This window comes from Passer domesticus, chromosome Z, assembly GCF_036417665.1.
Source record: "Passer domesticus isolate bPasDom1 chromosome Z, bPasDom1.hap1, whole genome shotgun sequence".
In the NCBI taxonomy this organism is placed as follows: Eukaryota; Metazoa; Chordata; class Aves; order Passeriformes; family Passeridae; genus Passer; species Passer domesticus.
In genome coordinates, this window is record NC_087512.1 from 78,499,349 (window position 1) to 78,526,883 (window position 27,535).

Here is a 27,535-nt window from a genome sequence, read left to right on the forward strand (position 1 = left end):
TGAAGATAAGTATTCCTAATAATTATGGAGGCATTGCCATTTCTTGCACAAGGTGTGGCTGTTTGGGTATTTGGGTGGATCAGGGGAACAATACCATGCAAACCCTATGACTTCCTTCCTTCATGTTTCCTTCAGCTGAAACTAAACACTCTCTGTGCTTTGGGGTTAAAGGACTTCAGCTGTTTGTAGACTTTGAGGAAAACCTCTAGTAAAAGCAGAATGGTGACATGCTGGCTGTGAGAAAACACAGAGCTATTGCTATGTGAAATAATAAATATTCCTAAGGTTTATTAGCTGCAAATAATGTATATAAATGATAACTGCTTAATCTTTTCTCTGTCATGAGGGCTGCAATAAAAGCAAGACCAGGTTTAATTGCTTGTGGATTCCTCACCAGACTTTCACTACACTTTGAAGCTTTTTGCTTTTATTTTAAAAAATAAAAAGCATAAAGAAAAAAAAAAAGCATAAAGAAAAAACATTTTGGGAAAAATGCTTTCATTGTTTTACCCTGACTAAAATCATTGAAAGCATTGAATGTTTTCAATCATTCTAAAGTCAGGGTAAAACAATGAAAGTATTTTTCCCATAAAATAGTTACCATCATGATTTAATGGAGATATGCATGTGTGATGTGTATATGTACACATGTAGGTATATATAAACACACAAACAGACATATTTAAATATTAATTTAAGAATGTGTTTATTTATGTACATAAACGTTATGTGTGTGTGTAAACTAAGAAAAAACCAATACAAATAGAATTTAAATTGAAAAAATATATCAAAATTCTGATACCTTTTTTTTTCCTTCCTCAAATAATTTTGGTTCTATTATATTTGCATGGTCACATCCCATTTTAAATCTTTAAACTTTAGAAAGACTGTGCCCATCGTCAAAATATTTTTAAGGCAAAAATTTTCTTGTTGAAAAGTTTGTGTGGCTGTGTCTATGGCTTCAAATGCAGCATTGGGAAAATACTAATTTTTAGTGCAGCTTGCATAAATACATGCCATATTCTCACTGCTATTAACAAGATTTGGTGATTGATTTATGGGACTGTAAAATTATGGGTGAATGTCGAATTAAAATCATGGTTTTGAGATCTTTTTGGATGGACAGCTGCAAGAAACTATGCTGATTTTTTTCCTTTGTGCTTTGCAAGTCAGCCAAGCTGGTTATCTGCAACAAAAGTTCACCTTAGAAAGAAATCCTGTTGATATCTGTTCCCTGGGAAACTTTGGGCTGCATTCATCTTCAGACTCTGTTGGCTTCTGTGGTCTGGCAGAGGCCACAGCACAATTGTCAAATTCTCTGGCAGAGTAAGTAGATGATGCTTGAAACCATTTTATCTCAAGGATCATCTGCTCAAACAGCTTTTCTTCAAACAAAAGTGATCCCATCTTCCCTCAGGTACCCTAATCTTCATACAAGACCCATCCTCTTGCTTTATGTCAGATTTCTGTTTGCATCAGCATGCTTTAAGTGAAATTGTGTCTTATGATGTCTTTAAATGAAATTAAATTGAGCCAAATGTGGCCAATGTTTTTATCCAAGTCTTCATCTCAATCTTGTTCCACCAAAAACGCACACCAGGATGAGGGTTATTTTACAGGAACAAATCAAAGGGCTGCCTTCACACCCACCTAAGTTAAAGGCAAGCATTCTTTGATAAGAAATTATAGCAGGAAAACAGGGTATTCCTGGACGAATTGGGTGGTGCCAGGCTTTTTGTGTTCCATCTGCCTGGGAGGTTTCCAATGATCACTCAACATTCACCATGCTCATTGGCATCATGCATAAGTAACCTCTAAACTGCACAAAAACTGGTCTTAAACTCATTTATTTTCTGCCTTGAAAGCCACTAAAGAACCTCTCAGGAGTTCTGAAGAAAAGGAAAAGGTATTTTTGCAGCATGATGTTTTGAATTTTCAGGATGGGATGGCCTTCTGCTGTTCCCAAAATCAAATTAGGTTGTAGGGCCTCACTTTTTGCGACAAAGAAGAGTTATTAAGAAAAATTGCTGAAACAAAAGGGATGAGTGAACAGTGATTACAGTCCTAGTGGAATCAGCCATAATTCAACTGCATCCATGAAGCATGTTAGATAAGTGTGAATATGTGCTTAGTATAATACTCCTTTTTGACTCAAAATGTGTAAGAAAAAGAATACATAACATAAAATGTGCAAGGTTTACAGTATCTCTGTCAATAACACTTATTTTCCTTTGTACCTTACAGAAAATTGTATTGGATGGAAGAACTATTCTGATTGTCTGGTGTTGCAGAGATGGCCCCAGAAAAATTCTTTGTGTTTTGCAAAGTTTTTGACTTCTGAAAGACTGAGTGAACCTTGAAAAACAGCATTGAAGTTATTATTTCATGGGAGGTTTTTTTTTTCCTTGTTTTAATCACACTACTAGAAGGAGAAGGAAGATAGAATTTATTGCTTACAATTTTATAAATATTTAAACAGAGATTAGCTTGGTTTTCAAGTCCTTCCTCAGTAAAGCTTCGCATTTTATATCCCACTTTTAATTTTCACTTCAAGATGACTATTTTAAAATACCTGCTTTATGTCATCTATTGCAAATGGTGCCAGAGACATTATGTGTATTTATTGAGACTGAAGTCTTGATGGTCTGGAATGTTTCAAAATTCCACATGCCTGAAATTAAAACTTCTCCTTTAATCAACACAAAAAGAAACTGCTAAAGCTATACCACGATTTAATTTTATGAAACATATTTGCAGAAGAGGTGTTTATGCATATATAGATAGAACAAGGTCATCCCTCTACTTTCCTGCCAAATTCCACTGAGATGCATGTTTCCAAGGTTGCCAAGTGATTTATTTCTTAGGGTTTTGTGCAGAAGGTCTAACCAAAAGTCTCCTCCTATTTTGATGTGCTCAACCACTCTGAAAAATGGCTGCATGAAGAAAGGTCAGCGTTGGCAAGCATCTGGTCACTTTCCATACGTGGTCATCTTGCAGATAAAGCTTCACAGGATTCACAACTTCTCTAGTTTCCAAGCCAGCAACACAAAAAGCCTTTCCTAACTCCAGAAGAATTGTTTCAATAATGAAAATGGGTAGAAATGTTACCGAGACTCAGCACCCAACATATTCTGGTGAAGGGGAGGGACTGCCTTGCTGTGATCAGTTCTTCTTCTTGCCACACTGATTTTTGCAATGACTCATCACCATTCCTCCAGATTCCGGTAATGATGTCTGTCCAGTCTCCTAGGACCTCAGCCAGGAGGACACTATTTTGGGAGCCTGGTAAGAGCAGATGCTGCAGTTTCAGATCACTGTAACAGGTATTTCTCTCTCCTCCTTGAGAGAGAAATTTCTCTTTCTTTTGCACAGGAATTCTGGCATGGAAGCTTCTGGGCACTACAAAGCAGGAAAGCTGTTCATGACTGGGCGCATGTCTTCACCAGCTCTTCCAGCATAAAGCTGGAGAAGCAATTTTCAATGAAACATCTCTGTGGAAACTGAGGCAATAAAACCAGATCATGAATGCAAAAAACAAAGTGACCCCATTTTTGCTTTGTTTTCACCACAAGAATATGGAGCACCCACATTCTCAGATGCTTTAAGTCTGGGGCTTCAAATATCTTCTGCTCTTTCCATCTGGGTGAGAATTAAATTCTCAAAGTCAGAGGAGATCTTGAGGATCAAAGTTCTGAAAACATTGTACTTGATGTCCCTGTGAAAGTCAACCGTTGGATGACAAGCAGCGCTGAGTTTTGTAAATCAAAATGTTCTCCTGTGACTTTCTGTAGAGCATAATTCCAGGTGGCAGAGGGGTTTCAATGTCTTGTTCAAGCTCTGTTAGGGCTGAGTTCAGTCTCAACCCTGAAATCAGCAATATGAGGAAAAGCAGTGATAGCATGTACTAGAACTCTCATTGTCATTAAATTTAGACATAAACCTCAGAGATAGGCTAAAAAGAGGTTTAGAGGTTTCAAATATGTGGCATTACAATTGGTAAGAAGGATTATAATTGTTTTTCAATCATACTTTCACATGGTCACAAATGTACTCAATTTGATAATCAGTCCTGTTGTGGTAAGAAAATAAAGATCAATCCTTTCTTATATCTTATCCAAATTTGTTGCCAGCCTGGCAAAACTTGTGAACGCCCCAGAGACAAAGCTTGTGACAATATTTGGTAAAATATTGTTATATTTTTAAACACCAACCACTAAATAATTCATGTCAGGAAACAAACAAAAAAACAAAACAAGAAAAAAAAAAAAAAACACAAAAAAAAAAAACACACAAAAAAAAAAAAAAACCAAAACCAAAACAAAACATTAAAAAGAAAAAAAAAAGGAAAAAGAAAAAATGAATAGAAGGTTTATATTAAATATACAACTTTTCCTTGAACTTGCCTTCTGGTCTGTTCCTTGTTTACAAGTGCTAATAATGAGTATGGCAAGGAAATGCATATTTAACCAAAAACAGATGTTGCTGATTAATGTTGTTAGACAAAAACAATAACAACAAATTAAAAGCAAAATAACTCCTTCATCAGCCTTCAGGTGACAAGAGCTTCTGGTGAGAGAATTAACCTGTGGATATCCATGCAACTTCTTCATGTTGACAGACTCTCACAATCAGAGGATCTTTCCACACAGCCAAATCCAACACAGCCAAAAAATTTAATGGGAAAGTGATGTGTGGAATTTTAACAGGGACTGCTGGAACCTGGAACTGATTGACTCCTGACAGAGCTGAGGTACGGCTGGTAACCCCTGTGAACAAGTGTTCCCAGAGTGAAGCTGTAATCAAGACAGAAAATACGGCCCTTGCATCCAATAGGCATGGGGAGGTGGGATTAGGACTGTAAAACAAGAGTAGCACCAGAGCACTGCTCCTAATCCTACAGCCCAGTGGATTTTGGAAAATCTGAGTGGGTGCAGGAAGGAGTTTCAGGAACTATTTGAGGCTGGGAAAAAATATGAACTACAGTGAGAAACTTTAAGGGGCTAAATCTACTTCCTTCATCCAGAAATATGAAGAGCTGACATAATTATATCATGCAAGTACCTACATGGGGAAGGGATTTATGATACAAAATAGTCTTAAACCAGTAAATGGCAGTATGCAACACAACACTTGAAAGCTGAAGCTAGACAGGTTTAGAAAAGTAATAAAGGGATATTTTTTTTGTTCGGTTTGGTTTGGTTTTGTATGTGTTATGTGTTTTATCACTGGATTTTTTTTTTCCTTGAGTTTTTGTTTGGGTTTTTTTTTTTTTTTTTTTTTTGGAAAGCACAATTACCTATTAGAATAACTTACCTTGGAGGCACGGGGAATTCTCCAATCTTTAAATCAAGATCAGTATCTTTTAAAATAAGACACAGTAGAGCTCATGTAGAAGTTATATGCCTCATGCAGAAATGGCTGGGTGAGGCTCTTGGCAAGCCAAGAGGATCCTGGAGATCTCTTTGGAGCTGGCTAAAAATTTTAATGTCTGCATGCAGTCAGCATATACATCCTACACTATAGCATGGATTTCTTAGAAGCTGATGATTGGGTTTTTCTCTTTATAGGGTACTAATACAAACCTAAGAGTATCTTGAAAGCATCAGCCCTTGGATCACACTCTAAATAAATGCTGTGCTTAGTTTGAACATCTGGAGTTACTTCAGCTTGAAAAGAATTGCTGAAGGCAAGTTAATGTACTTAACCTAGGCTTAGTTAACCTAGGCTTAGTTAACCTAGGCAGAGCCTCAGGAGACACTTCTTTAAGTTACCTGAAAACACAAGGACAACAAGGGCAATTTTTTCATCAATTGGTTTTTATTGATGTGGATATAGGACAGAATTGAGGATAACTATCTAAGTGTACTTGTGCAGTATCCATTTTGTCTGCATCCCAGTATTCCCTCTCAAACATTATTTTCCTTACTGCATAGCTCTTCAGAGAGTGACATTCTCTCTGATTAATATTTGAGACTTGTCTTGAGGTCCAGAATGTGAAAAGTACAGAGAGCAGAGGAATTAGTGAGGGGCAACACATCACCTCGACAATCTGCTTATGAGAAACTGTGTAAATAGGAAGGGAAATGTTGTCACAGCAGGCAAAGAAGTAATAAAACAGCAAGCTCTTTCACAGAACAGTTTTATTTCTAAAGCTGACAGGTCTTGGCATTGACTGGAGAGGTGGTGGTGCTCATAATTTAAGGAAGGATGCTGACACAGGCATTCTCAGGGGCTGGAAGCCTATTTGGTCCTGCAGACAGATGTGAGTGGAGCAGAAGGGAGGTAGGAGGGTTTTCTCCTGTTTTCTCTTGAGGAGGTCATGTGTTTGTGCCATCTTCTTTGATCTCTGTATTTCATAGTCACCATGTCAGCATCTGCTGCCAAACTCACAAAGAGCACAGATTTTTTTGTGAACCAGCAAGAAAGGGAGTCTTATGCCTGATCCTTTTGTGGCTCACTTTACACTTCCAGCTACGAAAACAAATGCTCTGTTTATTTGAAAACCAGGCTCTAGGCAACAGTGTTAACCAGTGCTGACAGAACACAGAGTTTCTATTTCTTGTGGATTTGTATATGTGTGAGGTTTGTACACCTGCAGGCCCCAAAAGGTGTTTTTTACAGTGGTGTTCGTGTTACCATGTGGCTCCCAACAGCACCAGCCTGCCAGCCCTGGGAGAAAGAGCAGCAGGATGATCAGGAAACACTGCTGACACTAGTTGATGGCATCTGCTTTCAGGACAAGAACAACTGGATTCTGAGCAAGTCAGGTCAAAGGAAAAGAGAAGTAGCTTAATTCTTAGTTATTAAATTGGAATGGATTACGAGCAGTCTTTGTTTTGTTTTGGTTTGGCTTTTTTTTTTTTTTTTTTTTTTTTTTTTTTTTTATTGTTTTTGAGGTTTGCCATGACAGCCTGTCAGGATCTGGGGAGGCAGATGAGCAGAAAGACATGCACACATCCAGCCATCCTGTGGGTGCCAGGCTGTGTTGCTTCCTCTCTGCAGCACGCAGAAACAGGATGGGAGCAGGTCAGTGTATAACCATATTCCCCAGCTGAGATTTTACTGCTCACCCTGCTGAGCTCGATGAAAAGCACGCTGTCTCACGCTGTTTGACAGCAGCTATTGCCTCTGCAGTAATTGCATTCATGCTCCATGCTAAATAAGTGTCAGCCCTTGGTGACTCACCATTGCTGGGATCTTTGACCTCTCCTCCCCTCTGCTCTGCCTTCCTTCCCTCATAGCCCACAGACCTGAAAAAAAAAATAAAATAAAGGAGCCAGCAAGTGGTGTATGAATCCAGTATGAGCATCCAGTTCTGAGTTAACATCTTCTGCAGCTCTATCTCTGAGTGGGAAATCTTTTCCTTCTACCACGACAGCAGGACAGAATAAGCCTGAGTTAGTTTTTCACCAACTCAGCACCATGGTGTTTCTCCAGGTGCCAGTTCTTCTTGGAGGACAGGGTTCTGCATGAGAAAGGGAGACAGGGTCATTTCCCTGATTAGCTGTATTTTGGTGCTGTGAAGACGCCACTTTCCCACTCCACTGCACCCAAGAGCAACTGGCATGTGCACTACTAGCAAAATTTATCTAATGTTTAAACATGCTCTGGCATGGAAAGCACACAGTGATTCACCAACCCTGCTGCTAAACCTGCCCCTAATCCTGTTCAAGACTTTTTTCTCCCACAGCATGCTGTTTTTTTGACATGCTCCCTCCTTCTGTTTCTTTCGGTGACTTAGTGCAGGCCCCTAGAGCCTGTGATTAAGAGCATTTTCCTGTCCCAGCAGGTGCTGACATGGTTGTAGGGGTTCCCTCCAGGGAAGCTCCTGAGTGGCACGCACTGGAGAGGGAAAACTGGCATTTTTCCACCAAAGATGCAAAGCCAGCTCTCACAGTACAATAGGAGATGGCTACAGCTCCACTCAGGTCAATCTTTGGGTCTCAGCCCTTCTCCTCCTGTGGCAGCCAGGGAAATTTGGGAACCAGGGAGGCAACTGCTTTCCCTCTGGCTGCAGCAGAGACATAACTTGGCTGTGATTTCTGCTTTTGGGTGCTGGCACTGCTCCACCTCCTGGTAGGAATCCAAGCCCACGCTGCTCACTCAGGCCATCCCATCAGTCCCAGCTCCCACTTCCAGTTCAGGTGCTCCTGGAATTTCACCAGCCCACCAGGAGGTGGGAGGAAGATGACGGTGAGGACGCTGAGCTGTGCTGGCTCTATAAGCCATTCTGAGGATGCTCTGCAGAAGGCAGGTAAGGACTCAAGTGCCTTGGAGCACATTTAAACCTTCAAGGTGTGAAAGATAAGCCAACATCCCTTGAATACAGGCCTTGGGAGAGGGAAGGAGCATCTGCAGCCCTGAGGGGATGTGTTTTGGGAGTGCACAAAAGTGCCCGTGTTGTCCACCTTCAGGCTTCACACCAGGGTACCTCAGTGACCTCGGAGCAGAGCTCACCCAGCCTTTGGAAACAGCTATCACTGAGCAAAGCCATAAACAGAGGGCTCAGGACAGCAAGAAAACAGCTCTGCATCCTTCCAGGTGTGATTCTTCTCTCTCTGCTCCAGGGCAGCACCCAGATATCCCCAAAACATTGGATAGCTTATGGTGCTGCTCTGAACAAATGTGAGAATGCCTTTTCTAAAAGAATGCAGTGAAGGAAATGAGGCTGCTGCTAGTAAATGTTTTGAAAAGTTTCTCTTTTTCTGAGGTGCATGCAACAGCAGAAAGAAGTCTCTGTGCTGTCTGATGCCCTTCACCAGCAGCATCACATGCTTGTAGACATAGCCTGGATCTTCAACTGTTTTCAAACACAGATGCTAAATAAGGGGGATTGAGGGTGAGAATATTTAATCTGAAAAAATACCCAGGATAAATGTATCACCAATTTTCAAAAAGATCAAGACCCTTCTCCCTCCCAGAAAACCCTAAATCAAATCAACTTGATAATGCTTTACAGCACACTATTTCGTGACTAATGCTAAAATTCTGTGGTCATGCAGGGTTTCAGTCCTGCTGCAGCCAAATTCTTGCCAAACATGGAACCAATATAAACCTATAAACACCCCTGATCAAAGCTGTACAGGTGAATCCCAGCCAGTAAAACCTTGTGCTTCCTTCGGTGATTTGTATGGTTTCTTTTTAAAATTCTGCATCTTTGCTTGAAACTTCCACATCTCCCTCTTGGCTGTTCAGAGCAGTCCTGTGAGACGCTGGGAATAAAAAAGGAGTGTTGAGTTGGTGCAGTGACACATCTCAAAGTGTTTCTGGCTTTGATGGGCAGGATTTGCACCCTTGGTGTGATTACAAGTGGGGCAGTTTCACATGCCTGTGGATGTGGGTGAAGTCTAAATTTTGTCTTCACCCCCAAAGGGCACTGAGATCTTTTGCACTGCAAAAACTGTTTGTTGTCCTGAAATGAAGGCAGATGCCTGCTGCCTGCTTCTCACAGAGCTCGGTGTGTTTAATATAAACAGAAGTAGTCACTTTTATTCTTCAAATAGTGAGAAAACTACTAATGATGCCCTGGACATCAGGTAATGCTGAACTGTTTTCTCTTCTGTGGTCCCACGACCTTGTTCAGAGCTTTAGCAGAGATTGTGGCAGACTCATGTTTGTCATCATGGCAGTGTTACAGGAAATAAAGAGAGAAAAACTACAGAGAGTTGGGGTAGCTGGTGACGTCTTTGGATTCGCAAATTTATAAATATTTAAAAAAACCCCAATCTGTTTCTAATTCTTTCAGAACTCTCAAAGAGTGAGTGGATGCACTCAGTATTTGAACAAATATAAATGCCAACTTGGCAAAATGAAGAATGATATAAATCTGTGGAGACGACCTAAGCAATACAATTTAAATGAAAACCTATCCTTTCCTTTTTTTTTTTTTTTTCTGATCAGTTATTTGCTGTTCACTTGGATGTACAACATTTGATTCAAATAACTTTTGTCAGAACTGGCAAAAAGAGCAATGAATATTTCCAACTCCAGATGCCAGAGAGCCTGATCCAGTGCTTAGTGAAGTAATTTGGAGTCTTTAGGTTGACTTCAAGAGACTTTGGAGAATCATCTTCATGTTCATTTTCTCTGAAGTAGCTAGCATTCACGGGCAGTGCAAAATATCCCTGGGTGGGTTCATAAAATACTGTAAACTATGTAATATTTCTATCATTAATTGCTTTTTTCTGTCTTTTCTTCCCATACCTTCTTTCTTATTCTCCAAAATTATAATTTCCCAGTAATAACATTTATGCTATTGGATGAAACTGAGGGAAGAGTTTATGAATGAAGGGTTGATGTGGGAGGAAGGTTCATCGGGAAGATCAAAATGTTTCCTTTGATAATTCCATGATAAAACTTTACAGGAAGATTTTGTTACAGGAAATAAAGTGGGGTTTTTAACTTCTAAGAAAGTGAGGCTAGATTTGCCAAATGTAATTTTTTATTTCCTGGAATTTAACAAAATGTTTATTAGGTAAAGAATGCTTTTTGGCAAGTATTCATTTCAAGGAAAGATTTTGTTTTATTATTTTTTTTAATTTGGATCAAGCTGATCTTTGGTTTTCTGCTCTTTTTTACTTTGGACACTGAACTAGAAAGGAAACTCTTTATGGAGCACTATTTTTTAATGCTCTTTGAGCAGAGGAAAATGAATTTTAAAAAACCCTTAACTCAAACTTTAAAAAACGAGCTTTGTCCGTAATATAATTTTTAAAAATAAGGTATAATTTTTATAACACTTTAGTGTAGGGATGAATTACCTTGACAGAGAAGAAAACTGGTCCTTGGAAGTTTTATGTTAGAGTACCACATGGGATTTTTTTTGCCTGGGTTGCCCCATCCTTCCATTTTTCTCTTCTTGACTCAACTGTACATCCCATCAAGCTCCACAGATCCCATTATGTTCAGGCCACTTTTTCACACTTTTTTACAGGCACCTCTTCCACTAGGATCTCATTTTTGTGAGATTTTGTTTTTGATCTCATTTTTGTGAAATTCTTGCTATGGTAAGGAAGTAGAAATACCACATGACCAATTGGCCTCAGGAAGGACAGGGGAAGGATGGAAAACTGCTGGAATGAATTTCTTGCACTTCAGGCACCAAACGCACCCCATCTTTGAAAAAAATCAAAATTATCAATGTATTTGCTAAATTGGAGGCTGACTTGATTGTCCTTCTTGCAGGAAAAAACAAAAGGCTAAATTACCATATAAATTATGGGTTTAAAGGATGCATTTACCTTCCACTCTGTGTTCAGACAAAACCTTAGGTTAGCTCAGAAGCTGGGTTTGGGATTTCACTTCCAAGTGCCACCAAGCCTCAAAAGTTAAGGAAACTCTCTCACTGTATTTTTCTTGAAGTCTGACATGTATGGGTTTTGCAGGCATGATTCAGTTTGCCAGTTCTCAGGCAGGACTTGTACCTCCAAATAAAATCAAACATGGATGAGGACATTTTGCTTCTCTCAAGCAAGCAGTACTTGACAAGTTATGATGTCTTTAACATCTGTTTCTCCAGCAGAATGTTGATGGCAACAAGAGAAAAATTATGATCCATGACTTGCTGAGTATTCTGGAGTTTTGGCTGTCTCAAAATTCCAATTTATACTTGTTTATGCCTAATTTCAGAAGAATTTTATAATAAGGTTTTTTTTTTTTTAACCTGAAAAGTCTGGCTTTCAAAGCTCAATTAGTCATAAGTCATATTCTTTAATCTTTAAATGTACAGATGGCTTTTTATTTTCATAATATCTCTGAAGATGGTTTTTGAGTTTTTTTTCTGGTTTGGTTTGTGTGTTGTTTTCTTTTTTCATTTTACTCTAATTTTCTGGATTATACAAAATCCTGGTGCCTATATGAATTTGTGGTCTTGAGCTCATTGTTAGAGGGAAGACAAATCTCTAAGCAATGTGAAAGAATGCATTAATTAAGAGTACTGACCAGGTAATCTTTCTTTATGAGGAAAATGAAAAAGAAAAAATTATTCTGTAAAACTGATTGATATTTTTTGTGTCTTCCTGAGAGTCCAGAAGCTGAAAAATGGGTTGCTGAAAATGCATGCTGTGTATCTGAGGTGCAGAGGAAGGGTTTTGTACCAGCTTCATGGGAAATCACACAGCAGCAATGCTGAAGAACTGGATTTGGCTGCATCCCACAAAAATTTCTTTTCCCTCAGAAGAAAATTTTCACCACAGAATAATCTTCTGGGTGCAAAATACCAGTTGAATTTTAGGTTAAAAGATAAAAAATAATGCTTTTTTGTTTCTAATTGTGTGGCCTGACAAAAAAGGGGGGAAAGGTGAAAAAGTCCTGTTGATGTATCTAATTTTTGGAGGGTTTTTGTGGGTTTTGGGAGTGAACTGAAGCCTGGAGGCTCTAACTGTGCTTCACACTGTGATTAGAATTAGGTGGGAGAGGATCATCTCTTCTGCATGAAGAATGGAGATGAAAGCAAGAATGTTTTCATTTTTTACTTCCAACATACGTTTTGCTAACCAAATCACTCCCTATCTTCATTTTTAAAAATGTAAATATATTTATGAAAATCTTTTTCCAAAAAAAAACCAAACAAAAACCAACAAAAGCTGTCTCCCATCAGGGAAACTATTCAAAAGAAGTTTGACTAGTTCTATTCATAGCATGGTTAAATTCTTTGAGATAAATTTCAAATCAACCCAGCCGGAAGGAGAGAGGCTCTCAGCTCATTCCTCAGCCCCATTTTGCATTCATGAATGAAATGTATAAAACTCACAGTTTTATTAGTAAATAAGATACTAAATGAGTTCCTAAAAGCCCAAAACAAATGCATGTACTAATTCTATTAATGGTTTGGTCCTAAAAATATTTTAGGATGCTTATTATTTCTTGTAGCAAACCATTTTATAGATAACAAAAAAAAAAAGAAGAAGAAGTAGCTTATGTCTTTCAATTTTATTTCAAACTGATATTGGATTTTCATGCAATTTTATATATTTAAGTATACTTATACTAGCATACATATACATGTGTGTGTATTAAAAAAAAAAGATATTAATCTGGTGGAAAATGGTGGCAAGGTATCAGCCTAAATGTGAGATCTCAGAATAGCAAACACAGGTGTTTCTGTGTATTTCTATCCACAGACACATATAAGAGAGATTGATGGCAGTGAGGAAACATATTGTACTCTCAATTTTACAGGGCTTATATAAAATACGAGTGAAAAGGGATTTTTAAAGTTATGAAAGCTATTTTGCCTGCATCTTATCAAAGCAAAGGGAATGGTAACATCCAAAGAAACATGTGTAAGTGCTTCCACAACATTCATTTAAATTGTCATGCAATGAAATAACTCTTCCACAACAGCATTTTCTGTCCATGCCAACATTCAAGGGAAAAGATATATAATCCCTCAGGTATTCTGTTTTAGCTAAGTGCTATACAGAGCTCATTTTATGGCCCAATATTCTGAGTTAAACTTGGATAAGCACCTCTGCTTTGCCTTCCTCTTTACCATCACAGTCTTTATACTCAACTTGTTGGGCTCAGGCCTCTTCAGACCCAACACCTGGCTTGGAGCCACCCCCCCAGTGAAAATCAGAATAGCCACAGGGCTGCTTTATCTGGTGCCAGATGGAAGGATTCCTGCGGGACATCTCTGGCTTCTCCACGTGCAGCTCATCCAGCCACAATTTCACATCCTCTGGGGTCTTGTCCTCTGCTGGGGCAGCTCCTCTTCTCCTCCCCTGTTCACCAGCGTGGCAAAAACTGAGAATTCAGGCAGCTGAGTGTGCCCCAGATGGGTGTCAGTGGTGCCTTGTTGGGCAGACAAACACGAGGGAATAAAAAGTTGTTATGTTTACTGAAGGGCCTTTGGGTACTGTTAGGCAGATGAAGCCCGCCCAGGGCCTGCACCCAAAATAGACCATGGGTCACAAGTTTTCACACTTTTATAATTTTGGTCCATTTGCATATTGGGGGTTAATCTTCCAATTACAGCTTCAGGTAATGAAGTAATTTACCCCAAGTGTGCTCCCCCCCTCAAAGAGATAATTTTGTTTAAATTTCTGGGGCCTGAGGCATGAGGTGTCCTTGATTGCCAGGCCTGGAGAGGAATTGTTGTGTCTGCCCAAAATGGGAAAGCAGTGTCCAACACTCTACATGGAATTTACATTTATACACTAAAGAATTGCAGGATTACAAACATGTGAATAATACAAAAGCTAAAATCCTAAGGCACCATTAGTGCCAGATATTGATCAGGGACTGGGTTTCCACTGCAAAAATTCCCTCTCTCCTGGTGGAAGAGGCAGTGGAGAGCACTGCTCGTGGTATGTGGGAGAGTTGCATTCTTGTCTCAGCATCATGGAATATCTCGGCTTTCATTTGCTCTCCAGTGCAGCCAGTTGATGCTGCTGCTAATCTTTCAATGAAACATCAAGGTTAATAATTCTCACTGCATCCTCAGGCAATGTGGGAGCTGAACGAGGTACAGATCAGATCTTTCAGACATGTTTCTTTTTGCATGCTGTGGGCCCCTGAAGAACTTTAAACATCCTGTGGTGTTATAAGTTGCGGGGTTTTGGGGGGTTTTTTGTGGTTTTTTTTTTTTTTTTTTCTTTCTGTGTGAATTTAATTTTTGTGCACGCCTTTGTGAAAATCCCAATGTTGTAAAATTTTGGCTGAAGAGTTGAAAATATTAATGGGGTGCCTCACAGGAGCTGCAGTAGGGCCTGTTAAACTGCATCTCTGAAAACAGAGACCTTTAAATAGTTTTCTTTCCTTTTATGTAAAGCTTAGTTGCAAACAGGCCTAGCAGTTAGGTCAGTTTGCAGCTTTAGGCCCTTCTGATGACTTGCTCCCTGCTCTAATTTTTCCAGTTCTGTAGGGACAGTTAATTTTTTCCAACAGAAACAGCCTAACACTAAAGAGCAAATAATTTGGTTGTTTATTTGCTGAATTAAAGGCATTGGGCAGTAACTCAGCAATCAAATTTCTCTGCAGCAACAGTTTCACCTCTTACTCCTGTTGACTGGAGCAGTTGCCCACACATTGTTTTCCTGATCTAAACTTTAATGAAAATGCCTGACTTCAGCAATGAATCAGTTCTTACCAGTGGGTCCACGAAACTTTTTCATCATACAGCTGCATTACCATTAAAACGCTGCAAATTACGGGTTGCTCAAAGATGTTGTGACTTGTTGTGATGTCCCAGCAGAGTCTGTTCCACAACATAATTATGAAGGCACCAGAAAACTGCATGGCCAGGAATTTCAGAGGGCTTTCCCAGGCTGCATGGTTGAATTGTGCCTGCATCCTCCTGGTTCTGCTTGGCAAAGGGCAAACAAGTACACCAGCACAGTCCTTATCACTTCTCTTTTCTGAAGTTTCCTTGTTTTCATAGGCACACTGTCCTCCTCCTTCTTTTTTGCTGTTCCACTGACCACATGCACCAGCCCTGCAATTTTTGCTGGTTGCATTGAAGAGAAAATCATATGGTTCCCATTTTGGCAAAATATTGCTTTACTTAAGAGCATTTTTGAAAAGGCTAGATGGGGGAGGAATGGATGTGAAATCCAAAAGGCATTTTGAAAAACTTAAATAATTTGTGCTGGTGACAGCTGGGCAGGTCAATAACAGCAAAGCAAAAGCTGCTGGTGGAAGGAGTGAAATATCAGAAAAATTTGTGCCATTTTTTCATTAGTTTTTATTATGCTGATAAAGAGGATGGCTTAGTACACAACAACAATTCAGCATTTCTAGGCTTACAGATAATTTTGCTTTCTTTTCACCCTATTGACATTTTATTGTGGGAAGGACACGTTTATGTCAGAACAAACATCTTAGGATAAGTATATGCTAAAAAGCAGACTGTTATGTTCACATGGAAATAGGGTCATAGCTGTCTTTACATGATGATGGACTTCATTAAAAAAATAAGTTTTACACCTCCCTTTAATGTACAGGGAAGTAGCTGGGCCAGTTATTAAAATCATTTCTTTACCTGCACAACAGGTATATCATGCCATAAACTAGTAAACATGCTTCAGTTGCCTTGAAAATACACACCTGACCTCCCAAGGAGCTTTTGGAAGAGCCATGAAGACTCAGATTTAAAGGATTTCAGTTTCAAACTGGAGGACCCTCATCCTCCAGGCAGCACCTGCTCTGTTTTGAGAAAAGAATACAAAAACAAGCTCCAGAGCTGCAACATTTATGTGGAGCCTGCTGTGATATGTAAAAATGTGATTGGACTTCCAAGAATTTTTTGCCCCAGGTAGCCATCCTTAGTCCAAGGCACTGTTCAGAAGACCTGAAGAGGTATTTTCCCATGACCACTGGTCCAGTGGGGTTTCCCTTCTGGGTGTGTCAGTGGTTGAACACCATGGTTGATTCATCCTAAAAAAGCACAGGGAAAAATGCTTTGCAGCCAGCAGGGTGAAAGGAAAAGGTCACACAGCTCCTCCTTGGATGATCAATGCAGGGCAACCTGAATCTCCAGCTTGGTTTCAATATTGCAGTTATCCACTGTGCATAAGGTCTGGGTGGAGAGATTATCTGCCTGAAATATATATATATATAATAATATATATATATATTATTATATATATATAAAATATTATTTATATTATATTATATTATATTATATTATATTATATTATATTATATTATATTATATTATATTATATTTATTATATTATATTATATTATATTATATTATATTATATTATATTTATAAAATCTGCCCTCAGAGGGGCAGAGCTGCCCATTGCAGGTGCAAAATAACCCCAAAAAAATCTACTAACACTATTTATGTGATCAGGTAAGCAATAATACCAACAGGTTGTCATTTCCTTGCATCAGGATAAACCATGGAGAGAGAGGGATTGGACTCTCCTCTTATCAAGAGGCTGGAATTTAATTCCATCTGTTCCTGAGTTGCTGACAGTGAGGGAATCTCCTCACTGTGGAGAGGGTGTTATGGGGCTAGCTGCTGAAGAAGGATTTTCCAGTCTGCTGAGGGCAGGTCTTTCTAAACCTTCCAAATTGTGTTAGGATTACAGCCCCTTTGAAATCCAGGCATCTTTGGCATGTAATTAAAAAAGAAAAGGACTTTTTTTTTTCCTCACTCTTACATTGAGAGGGCTCTCCAGATTTATTTATTGCAAGATAGAAGCTGTGAACAAGAACATCAAGTTCACGTCCAAGTGCAAAGTGCTGCATATAGGTCAGGGCAACCCCAGATTTGAGACAGGGAGAAGAATTCATTGAGAGCAGTCCTGTGGAGAAGGACTTGGGGTATTTTCTGGTGGCTAAAAAGGTGGACATGAGCCAAAGAGCTGGAGCCCCTCTTCCATGGAAACAGGCTGACACTGTTGGGGTTCAGCCTGGAGAAGAGAAAGCTTTGGGGAGACCTCACTGCAGCTTTCCAGTACCTGCAGGGGGCTCATAAAGAGGAGGGAGAGGGGCATTTTACCAGGCAGACAGTGTCAGAATGAGGCAAAATGCTTTTCAAACCAAAAGAGAGAAGGTTTAGATTAGGTGTTAGGAAGAGTTTCTTTAATTTGAGGGCAGTGAGGCACTGGAACAGATTACCTAGAGAAGTTTGGAATGCCCCATCCCTGGAACTGTTCCAGGCCAGTTTGGATGGGGCCCTGACCAGCTTGGTCTAGTGGAAGGTTTTGCCCACAGCAAAAGAGGATTTTTAAGGTTGCTCCCAAACAAAACCATTCAATGAAACTATAATTCATTCTATTCTAACACCCACGAGCAAACTAGATGGCAGATACACACTGCCAACACCTAGTTTTGGTCTAATTAAGCAGAATTAAGATTGATATTTCAAATCCTCAGCCCTGCACTGCAATTGTGCTTATTTTTAAATTTAGATGCGGGGCCTACAAGGTGTCTGAGGAGTGGTTTGTTTTGACCTGCCTCCATGTGAGTCCAAAACCTGTGCTGCAGAAAGGTGAGGTCAAAGGCATCTAGGAGGCTGCAGAAACACAGCTTTAAATGATCCCTTCTCATCCTTCTATGTTCAGGAGAAATTACTCAATGGCCTCAAAGGTACGTCAGTGTAAGTGCATGACAAACATACCTGCGGACAATATAATTACATTTGATGGTAGTTAAATCAATGAGCATTCTCCAAAGAATGCAAAGGATTAGTGGCAGCCCTGAGTGCTTCCAGAAAGACAAGTACACATCAGGGGAGCTTTCATCACAGCACAGATTAAATAAATCGGATTTCATTGCTTCTTGTTAATTGTTTTTCCATAACAAACCATGTCGTATATTCAGGAGGGCTGTTGCAGTCCATTTTCTGCATTTGCATGCATCCTCAGGAAAGCAAAACACCTCTTAAAAATAATTATCACTTCCTGATACTTCATAAAATTAAATGAAAGCGGATTAAGTGGTGGAAGGGAAGCTACTTAAAGATTTACTGAAACTGCTATGACTGTGGAGACTAAACTGTGAGCATCTTATCCCACACCTTCTTCCTTCCTGTTGAGCCATGAAATATCCTCAGCTAGCACAAGTCAAAAACAGCTCTTTCAGCCTCTCTGGAACTTCCACAGCCATTTCACATCACCTTCCAACATGACCTAGGAGCCCCTCCAGGGATGGATGAGAGCTGAGCAAGCTGACTGCAAGTCCACTGTGTGAAATACTGAAATACCCAGACAGATAACATGGCTAGTTAGCTTTGCCTGCACAAAGAAAAATATTTTTGAGTCAGGCCCAGAATTTGCAAGGGAGTCAGCAAAATCTGGGGTTTTTCCTTACAATTTTCCACATTAATATGGTGGCAAAGGTTGAAGTTCTCCTGATCTCCGTGTCACAGTATGGGTGTCCTCCACCCCAGAATACCTTCTGCTTTCTTCTGTCTTCCTTGTAGCCCCAGTCAGTGTCCTGGCCTTCAGGGGATAGGTTTGCTCTTGGATTCGAGTGTGTTTTTATTTGCTCTGGTGCATTTGTTTGAGCTCAGCTCATGAACAGGAACATTCTGAACATAGTCTTGTTTGCTCTTCTCCTCCCTGAGGACTCTGGAGAGTCTGACTCAAAACCAAGTGAGATAATGTTTCTTCTTCTTTTTTCCTTTTTTTTTTCCTTTTTTTTTTCTTTTTTTTTTTTTTTTTCTTTTTTCCCCTGGGCTCTCTTTTGGGTTTGGTTTGATTTTGCTCAAAAACGATTGCTCTGGAAAAGAGACAGGTTTAAAACAGCATCGAATTAAGCCTTCTGTTTATGGAATTGGTAGGGTATGATGATAAAATCTTCTCTTCCTGGGCCCCTCCTGGGGTCTAGAGAATGGTGATGATGGGAGAACCTCCTATCACCATGTCTGTCTTATGTGTGGACACTGTGACATACCTTTAGAAGGGAAAACTACATTTGAGGAATTTAGTGTGAGCTACAAAATGGCTAAATACACACCAGGGTGATCTTGTCTCCTTTGCAGCAGCTAAAAGCAAGATGGTGAATACCAGTTTGCTTCCCCTGGGCAAAGTGTGGAGGAACAGCAGAAACAACATTGCCACCTCTCAGGAACTCCGCAGGAAGGGCTTTTTTCCTGAAACTGGAAACCATGTAGTGGCAACAAGCTGAAGTCTCAAGGATTTCAACCTCACCTGGCAAAAAATGCATTGCAAAGAGCTGCCAAGCCTGTTTTTTCCACATCCTGATGCTGGAGATGGAGCTGGAAGCTTTCACATCCCTCCACTTTTCTCTCCATGGCGCAGGAAGGAAGAGATGAGGAAAGCTTTAGGAGGCAGCATTTCCTTTTGCTGCAGGAGTTTTCCTGGAAGAATCCCAGTCACAGATGTGCCCTTTCACCCAACCTTAGCCAAAAGAGGAAAGGGGGCAGAGATCCTGGTGGTTTGAGTGAAGGACTATGGGAATAAATCACACAGACTCCATTTTCTTCATGGAGGAAAAAGTCACTTCTTTATTTACACAACTGATTTTTATGCAGTTTTACAGACATTCTATGTGATTCCAATTGGTTGGTAGTTTTCTTGCCAATTACTTTTATTGGTTAGTAACAGGTTGTTATTCTGTATTGATTGGTCAAACTCTCAGTCCCTACATGCAGGGAAGTTGTTTGTGAGAGATAGTTTTCATTTTCCTATCTAATGGTGTAAAAACAGTTTATACAGGTGTAAGTTATTTTTCACTCGGGAATAAATTGTTATGCTAAGTGCTCACAACAGGATTGCTTTCACATGGGAACCTGAAAAATGCTGGTTTTGACAAGGCCAGCCACTGATTCCAGAGGAGCAGCCTTGATTTTATGAAGATTTTCTCTATGATTTTTATACTTTACTGCAACAGAGGAGGACCAAACCGCAGACAGGGATGGGAACAGAGGATGTTAGATACTCACAGCTGGGAGGAAAACAGACACGTGAGCCTGGGAAGGTGAGCACCATCTAACAAGCAACAGGATCATGTAAAAGATGGTAATTAATCTGATTTTCCCAAAGAGGAAAAAAGCATGGGTAACATCTGAAAGTGACAAGAGTTCAAGTTGTGTTTGTGTGTCAAAGACAGAGTCTTAAATTTCTTGTTGGCTTGAGCAAAACCCACTGCAACTTGTGTGGATGCTGGAGGGAAGTGGTGCTGGGAAACAATGATGTGAAAAGCTAAAAAGAGACAGGGAACAGTGTTTGACATCTAAAAGGCTTCAGCTGTGTCTCTTGGGCTTTTTTTCCACTCTTCAGGGAAAGCAACTGGTGTCTGCAGGCCCTAAAGTGAGAGTCAGTGCAGATCCATCCCACTGAAAAGCTGTCCCGGTGTCCTAAGTGGCCCAGAAATGTTTCATCAGACAACAAAGCAACCATCCTGCAGGAAAGTAAAGCTTGGGAAGAAGGAGGGAGTGATAAATGCAAGCATAACGATCAGAAAAAGGTAATAGTTGTCCAGAAAAATCATGGAGTGGAGTGGAAAGCACTTGTGCATGTGGAGATGTTTTCTGGAAAGTCAAAAGTTGATCACAAAAAACCCAAGGCAGTAAGCCAACCACCAACCAATATTCCTAAACCAGTAATAAAACCCCCAAACAAACAAGACCCAAATGTGAATAAAACAAAAACATACTAACAAAACAAAAACAGACAAATAAACAAACAAAAAACAACCTAAAATCCATGAAAAGCTGGATGATCATCCAAAGGAATGCTGAATGTGTGCTGCCTTAGATGTTTTTTACCTAATCTAAATTTCTGGCCTTTTAAAAGTTTTCTTTTGGTTTTTCTTCTTTCAGTAATTGCAGAGAATATTACATCCACACAGCTCTTAATTCTTTGCATTTCACTTCTTAATCAACTACAATGTTCTATCTCTAGATTAAAAACAAAGCAAGCTATGGCAATTATAAACTCTTTAGAACTTGTCTCTCACACCAGGCTGTCCTCACTGGGGAGATATTATAGCAGCTCTTAGTTGAGACTTACAGATGGAAAAGGCTCCTTCTTAGGTTTTGTTTGATTTCTGATTTTTGGGATGTCTTATTATTCCATCAGATTCCAGAACATGAAATCAGGTTAGAAAAGGCAAAGAAAAATTTCAAGAAAATTAGTGCAATCTAAATGATTGTAAAGGTTAGCAATGTCACAGTAATTTAACAAATTGCGTGGTGATTCATTAAAAACATTGTTTTCTGTTTCTAATTGAGGTAGGACATTCAGTTTGATTCCAGTGGTCTTTGAAGCTGTGGGGAGTTGGTGAATTAAGTCTGAATTTTCCCCTGGATGCTAACTTCACCACAAAGAATTGTGAGTTTGATCTGCTACAAATGCCATGCCTGTTTTTAAGGCTGTGTGATCCTTTTTACTTCACGCTGTCATAACAGAAATCAGGATTCAGCTCTTTCAGGTTTGCTAACCCAAAAATTAGGGTTCACTACTTAGTCTTCTGCCTTCATCTTTTATGGAGATGATGTAGAATTCATCAGATGTGATTTTCCACTACTGCACATTCAGTATCATAGTTACACCTATGATAAACAGGCATAGAATCCTACAACTATGGAGTTAAAATCACTTCACAACAGTGGAAACAAACTGTGCTGCTCTGAGGCCAGAGAATGAATTTTGGAAAAAATTGTGAGGTTTTTAAATGTGATTTCTGCAACACTGTAAAACCTTGGAAATTCTCAGGAGTGACTGAGAATTGGGGTTAAACATTTGAGTGTCAAGCACAGAAAAGCTGGAGCCCTGAACTACAACTGCAAATACTTTGAACAACATTTCCTTTGGTAATTTAGTTTGAATAGGGAATGAAGGGCAGGATGTAGAAAAACTCTTTTGACACTGTCCTGTGATCCCGATGCCTCTGGTTTGGGCAGGTATCAATAACAGTGTGCTTACATAAACAAAAATAAACAAACAAACAAACAAAAATGGGAGAAAATTCCATGGAGGAGAAATGCACTCTCCCACTGTACCCAAAAAAAGCACAAAAACAAATGGCCACTCATCCTGTGGTATAGCAACATACCTCTGAGTGATAAATGAATTTTTTTCAGTGTAACAGCCAGAATAAAATAGTTGGGAGGTTCTGGCTTGCCTTGACTCACAGCTGAATATGATTTTTGTTTTTGGCAAAACAACAAAAAATGTTTTGTGTTGACTCAAAACATTACATCAAACTCAAACGAGTCCTCCCCGCTCCCACACTGTAAAAAAATGATGAGACTAATTTGAAATGCATCTTGTTTATTAAGATACTAAACCCAAAGTATGCCTGGCTGTGAAAAAAAAAACCCTCAGTGGTAGACAAAAGCTTAAAATTAAATTTTATGCATCTGAGCGCCAAGCCAAGTGACTGGGCAAGTTTCAGTAGCGCCTCATCAACTGAATTTTAAAGTAGTAGAACAAATATAAAACATCACAGGGAAGTTACTTTTATTACCCCCTTCCATTTTTCTATTAGAACAATAAAACCAATAAGAAAAAAATAATAAGAAAGTTTGTAAATATTTGATTTTGAAGGATAAAAGCAGAGTTAGTGTTCTACTGTTATACAACCACATTCTCTGCTGAGACACAGACAGACAGTGGTCGAAGTTCTTTTCATTTTCTCAAACATCAAGCCATCAAAAATTCCTTTAAACTATATATTAGCCATCTTGTTGTGGGGAAAAAAAGCACCCCAAACTGGTTATTTGCTCTTCTATGTAAGATTATTAATATTAATGTTACATATTAGAGTCCACAGTGCTGTGGGGATCTCAGATGCTGAAGGTGGCTGGGTCCCTTCCACCTCAAAGGCACAAAATAATTTCATTTTGAGGTCCAAAAATGCTTTTCTTACCCAAAGTAAAAGAGAAATACATTTGTGAGAGAGGGGGACACTGCACAATGGTAGAGAGGAAGGAAAGACACATGGTGAAAAAAGAAAAAGTCCCTTCAGCTGATTTCAAAGACCTGTGAGAAACTTGATGAATGCTCAAGAGTGCCCGTGTTTCATCTGGGTTTGTTTCTGACTTTCTGGCTGCTCCCATTCGAGTACCAATTCAAGCTCTGGCACTGATGACCATGACTGCAGGATTGGATAATGTCTGTGGACCAATGGTGGTGTTGTAGAGGCCCTGAGAAAGGGAAAATTTTTTGTACCAACAGTAGTAATGACTATACCTAGGCAAAATATTTCATATTCCTAAAGTAAGAAATAAACTTTTTTTTTTCTATTTCATTACAAACTTTGAATGCCTCAAGGAACTGGGGCATTCAACTGCTGCTTAAATTTTTTCTGTCTCATTGGTAAAGACTGATTGACTTTTTTTTTTTTAAATGATCTTTTACCCACACCTAGCTTTTACATATGATTGAAGTATTTTTTTCATTTCTTCTATTATTAATGCTATGTAAGTGTCACCTACAAAGGAAAAAAGATCACGTTTCAAAATAAAAATAAGGATAATGCCCAATTTTAGACAATTTCTAATGCTGTTTTAAATAGAGTGTCCAGATATCATTAACTATTTTGATGTCAGTCATTCTGTTGTTTTGTCAATACATTTTTTTCTTGAAAGCTGAAATTCTGCTCAACTTTGAGTGTTTGCTTAAATGTTCTAATCACTGCTAGAACATTTTGATCTCTGAAGCCCTTCACAAATCGTCCTGTATTTCTGTCAGTGCTTTAGATAATTCTGAATAATTATTCATGAAGTCCTTGCTTGTTTATGCAGAAGAAGTAAGCTCATGTTCCTTTGCCCTGTATAATTAATGCACCCAAAATTGGGTTTTCCCCCTTCACTGAGTGCTTTGGTGCAAATCCTCACATCTAAAAGTTGTCATTAGGGCAGAGAAAACAACCAGAAATAATTTACTTCTGCTCTAATTGATCCCCCCTTGGGATGTATTAAAGGCTCTGAGTATTCAGAATAGCCAGAAATTAATGCTTCTGAAAAGTCTCATACATTGTTGCTTTTTTTAAAAATCAGATGCAAATTTTTCATCATTGGAGAAAGAGGGGGGAAAAAACACATGTTAAAGCACCAGATTTGTTATTTTTTGTTGGAAGACATATGTTCTTAAGCCTGAACCAGGAGCCATGTACAGCACTATCTTCAATACAATGACTGTTATTTTTAATAATGTGCCTATCAGCATAAAACAAGGATATTGGGGTATTTGGTTGTACAAAGAGATCTCTGTTTAGCTGTGATTACTCCTCTGATGTGTGCCATTTTGTTCTGTATAACTGCAAACACCTTACTGAAGAGGTAAAAAAATCCCACGAGTGATTAAAAAAAAAAAAATCTGTTTGTGAAAGATGTAATTTTCATAATCATATGTTCTGCCAAAGCTCAGATAAGAATATTGTCTCGGGTTTGATTTTTGGTTTTGGGGGAGTGGGGTTTTGGGGTTTTTTTTGGTTTTTTTTTTTTTGTTTTTGGTTGGTTGGTTAGTTGTGGTTTGGGGGTTTTTTGCTTTTTTTTTTAACTACGGAAATATGTTTTCAATATACCCATTAACTAACAGAGGAAAAAAAAAAACCCAATCTATTGTGCAACTGTGTTAAAAGCAGTTCAGTTCTTAACAAATATGTGCTTATTTTAAACTGATGCCAGTTTAAGCTACAAATGCCATGTTTTAGATGTGTTTAGTATAATGTGGATATAAAAACAGAACCAGCAATTAAAGCTTGAGTTACTTCCAATTTTTAATTTATATATTTGTGACCTGCAGACTGCCATTGGTACCCATGACCAAGTGATTTCAATTGATAATTTTCAGGAAGTGTAAGGGTTATTCAGTGAGCATTCTTCTGGGTAGGAGTGGTTTGTGAAGCTGAAATTTTGGGTGCTGATGGTTTAAATCCAGGTATTTTAAGTGGTTTTTTCATACGAGCTCAAAGCATTTTTGTGATGCCCAAGACTAAGCAGAGTTTGGTCATCCAAGCTGAAGAGAAAAACATTTGTTAGTGCTGCTGTGCTTGTCTTCCAGCAGGCAAAAGGAATATAAAGATGTGAAGAAGGAAAATACAATTAATAGTAAATTAAAAGAAAGGAGAAAATCAGAGTTGGGAGGTTTCAGGTTTTTTGAGAGATATTCATTGTTTAGCACAGACTAGTCAGAGACTCACTGCTGTACCACTCTATTAAATTTTCTTTTTTTTTTGTAAATCTGGTGCCTGATATTTCTGCGAGTAACCTGGGGTTCAGCCTGGAGAAGGAGGAAGCTGTGACCCCTGAAATGGTGTGAGAATGTTCGTGCAGTGTCTTCCCCTTTAACACTGCACTCAGTCTGTCATGCAAACCATTAACCATGGCCCCCAGCTGGAATTTTCCCAACTTTAATTTTACAAACTCGTACTGCACGACCAACAAGGTAAAAATAATACCATTTTTGGGGCTTTTTTGGGGCAGCATCCATGACCAAAGAAGGATCAGAAAAGAGCTGTGGGACCAGGCAAGGTCCCAGAATTTGCCAGGGTGACTGTGTGCACAGGGCCAGGCAGCAGCTTTGCTGCTACCAAAAAAAAAACTTGTACTAAATACAAGAATAACCAGTAATTTCTCTGGTATTGAAGACCTTGAGGATCACTCTAGGGAATTAACTGTGTTCTTAGATATAGCTGATCCTTCCTCTGGGAAAAATAAAGGAGTCACCTGTTAGAGCTGAGCTGTTCACTGTTGCTCTCCATAGACTCAGTTTTTCTTAGATCTGAATCAGATTTTCTACATGAAGGGCCTATTAGGAGAAACCAAACCAAACAAACAAAAGGAAAAAACCCAACAAACCAACAAAAAAAAATTAGCAAGATGGAGAAGGGAAGAGGAAAAATTTCTTTAACTACACTTTCTTTTGTGGGGAAGAAAGACAAGGTGAATTTAAAAAAAAAAAAAAAAGATGATTGGACAAAACCAAATTTCTTTATTAGAACCATATCCTCTGCCAGAACTGCTCTTTAAAGCACCTGGATCATCTTTGTTCTCACAATATGATTACATGACTTTTTAATTTCCAGTTAACTCTGTGAGTGGAAACATCTTGGCGGAGCAAAGCCAGAGACAGACTGCCACGGGACGTTCCTCATCATTCCTGGGATAAAGACCTCTGCATTTCTGCTGCACGTTGTTTGAATTGGCAGCTGGCTGTGCCCACACAAACCAATCCACAGGGGTATTCCAGCATGTGCAAGAGATAAAACCCCCACTGTGAAAGCCTGCCAGAAGCAAGATGATAAAAACCATCTGTTCCTGCAAGTGTTCCTTCACTGAGTGCACTCAGCAAAGTTTCAGATATTGCTCCTTTGATGGGGGTTTGCTGAAGGAGCAGCAACGAGGGAATTTGTGTCTTGGTAGGGGATAAAATGTGAACTTAAAGCGTAATCATGTGTGAAAGTCGGTGGTGGGAGTGTGCAAAGCAGAGCCAGATCCCTCTCAGTGGTGCACAGGGAAGGACAAAAGGCAGTGGGCACAAAATCTGTGAAACACAGAAACAGTGAAAGACAGAAAATTCCACACAAGTGCAGAAACACCTGATCACCCAGCTGGATGTGGGAACAGCTTCCCCAGAGAGGGAATCCATGGAGATTCTCATTCCAAACCAACCTGATGGGACTGTGAGGTTGGGGATGGAACATTCAGAGCTTCCTTCTGGGATTTACAGGCTCCCAGGACCATGTTTTAGGTGCTCTACACCCCTCTGAAAAGAGCATAAATTTTACTGTTTGCAACTCATTTCTGAACCTGTTTCTGAGGGCTCTTTGTGAAAAGTCAACAGCTCTGAAACTGAGCTGCAACCTTCAGTTGCTTTTCTGTTTTTAAACAACTTGTCTTCAGATTTCAGGTTAGTCCAGATGCTTTCAGTGCCAGAATCACCCTCTGAAATTTCTGCCCCACCAGAAATTTCGTTTGCATTCCTCCTCCTCTCTGAAAATGTCAAGACTTAACAATGCAGGCACAGCAATCATAACTGTGGAATGCATTACTATTATTGTTATTATTATTATTATTACTATTTTAGTAGCACCTTTTTTAGCAGAAGTATTCTTCTCTAGTCTTCCCCCCTCCCGCCCGCCCTTTTTTTATTTTTATTTTTTC

General features: G+C 39.3%; 2 long non-coding RNA genes across 3 annotated transcripts; one reads left to right on the plus strand and one right to left on the minus strand.

The window, feature by feature from the left end:
* Positions 1-12,915: 12,915 nt before the first annotated feature.
* On the minus strand, positions 12,916-15,390 carry LOC135290824 (uncharacterized). Its single transcript, XR_010353638.1, has 2 exons — positions 15,092-15,390; positions 12,916-13,794 (listed from the first exon to the last, which is right to left on the minus strand). It is a non-coding gene; the product is annotated as an uncharacterized LOC135290824 (long non-coding RNA).
* LOC135290825 (uncharacterized) lies at positions 13,666-27,502 on the plus strand. Of its 2 annotated transcripts, none has more exons than XR_010353639.1 (5): positions 13,666-14,467; positions 17,868-18,045; positions 19,442-20,400; positions 20,703-20,889; positions 26,458-27,502. It is a non-coding gene; the product is annotated as an uncharacterized LOC135290825 (long non-coding RNA). The 2 variants fall into 2 exon arrangements; XR_010353640.1 differs by having other exon boundaries at positions 20,314-20,400.
* The last annotated feature ends 33 nt before the right edge of the window (positions 27,503-27,535 follow it).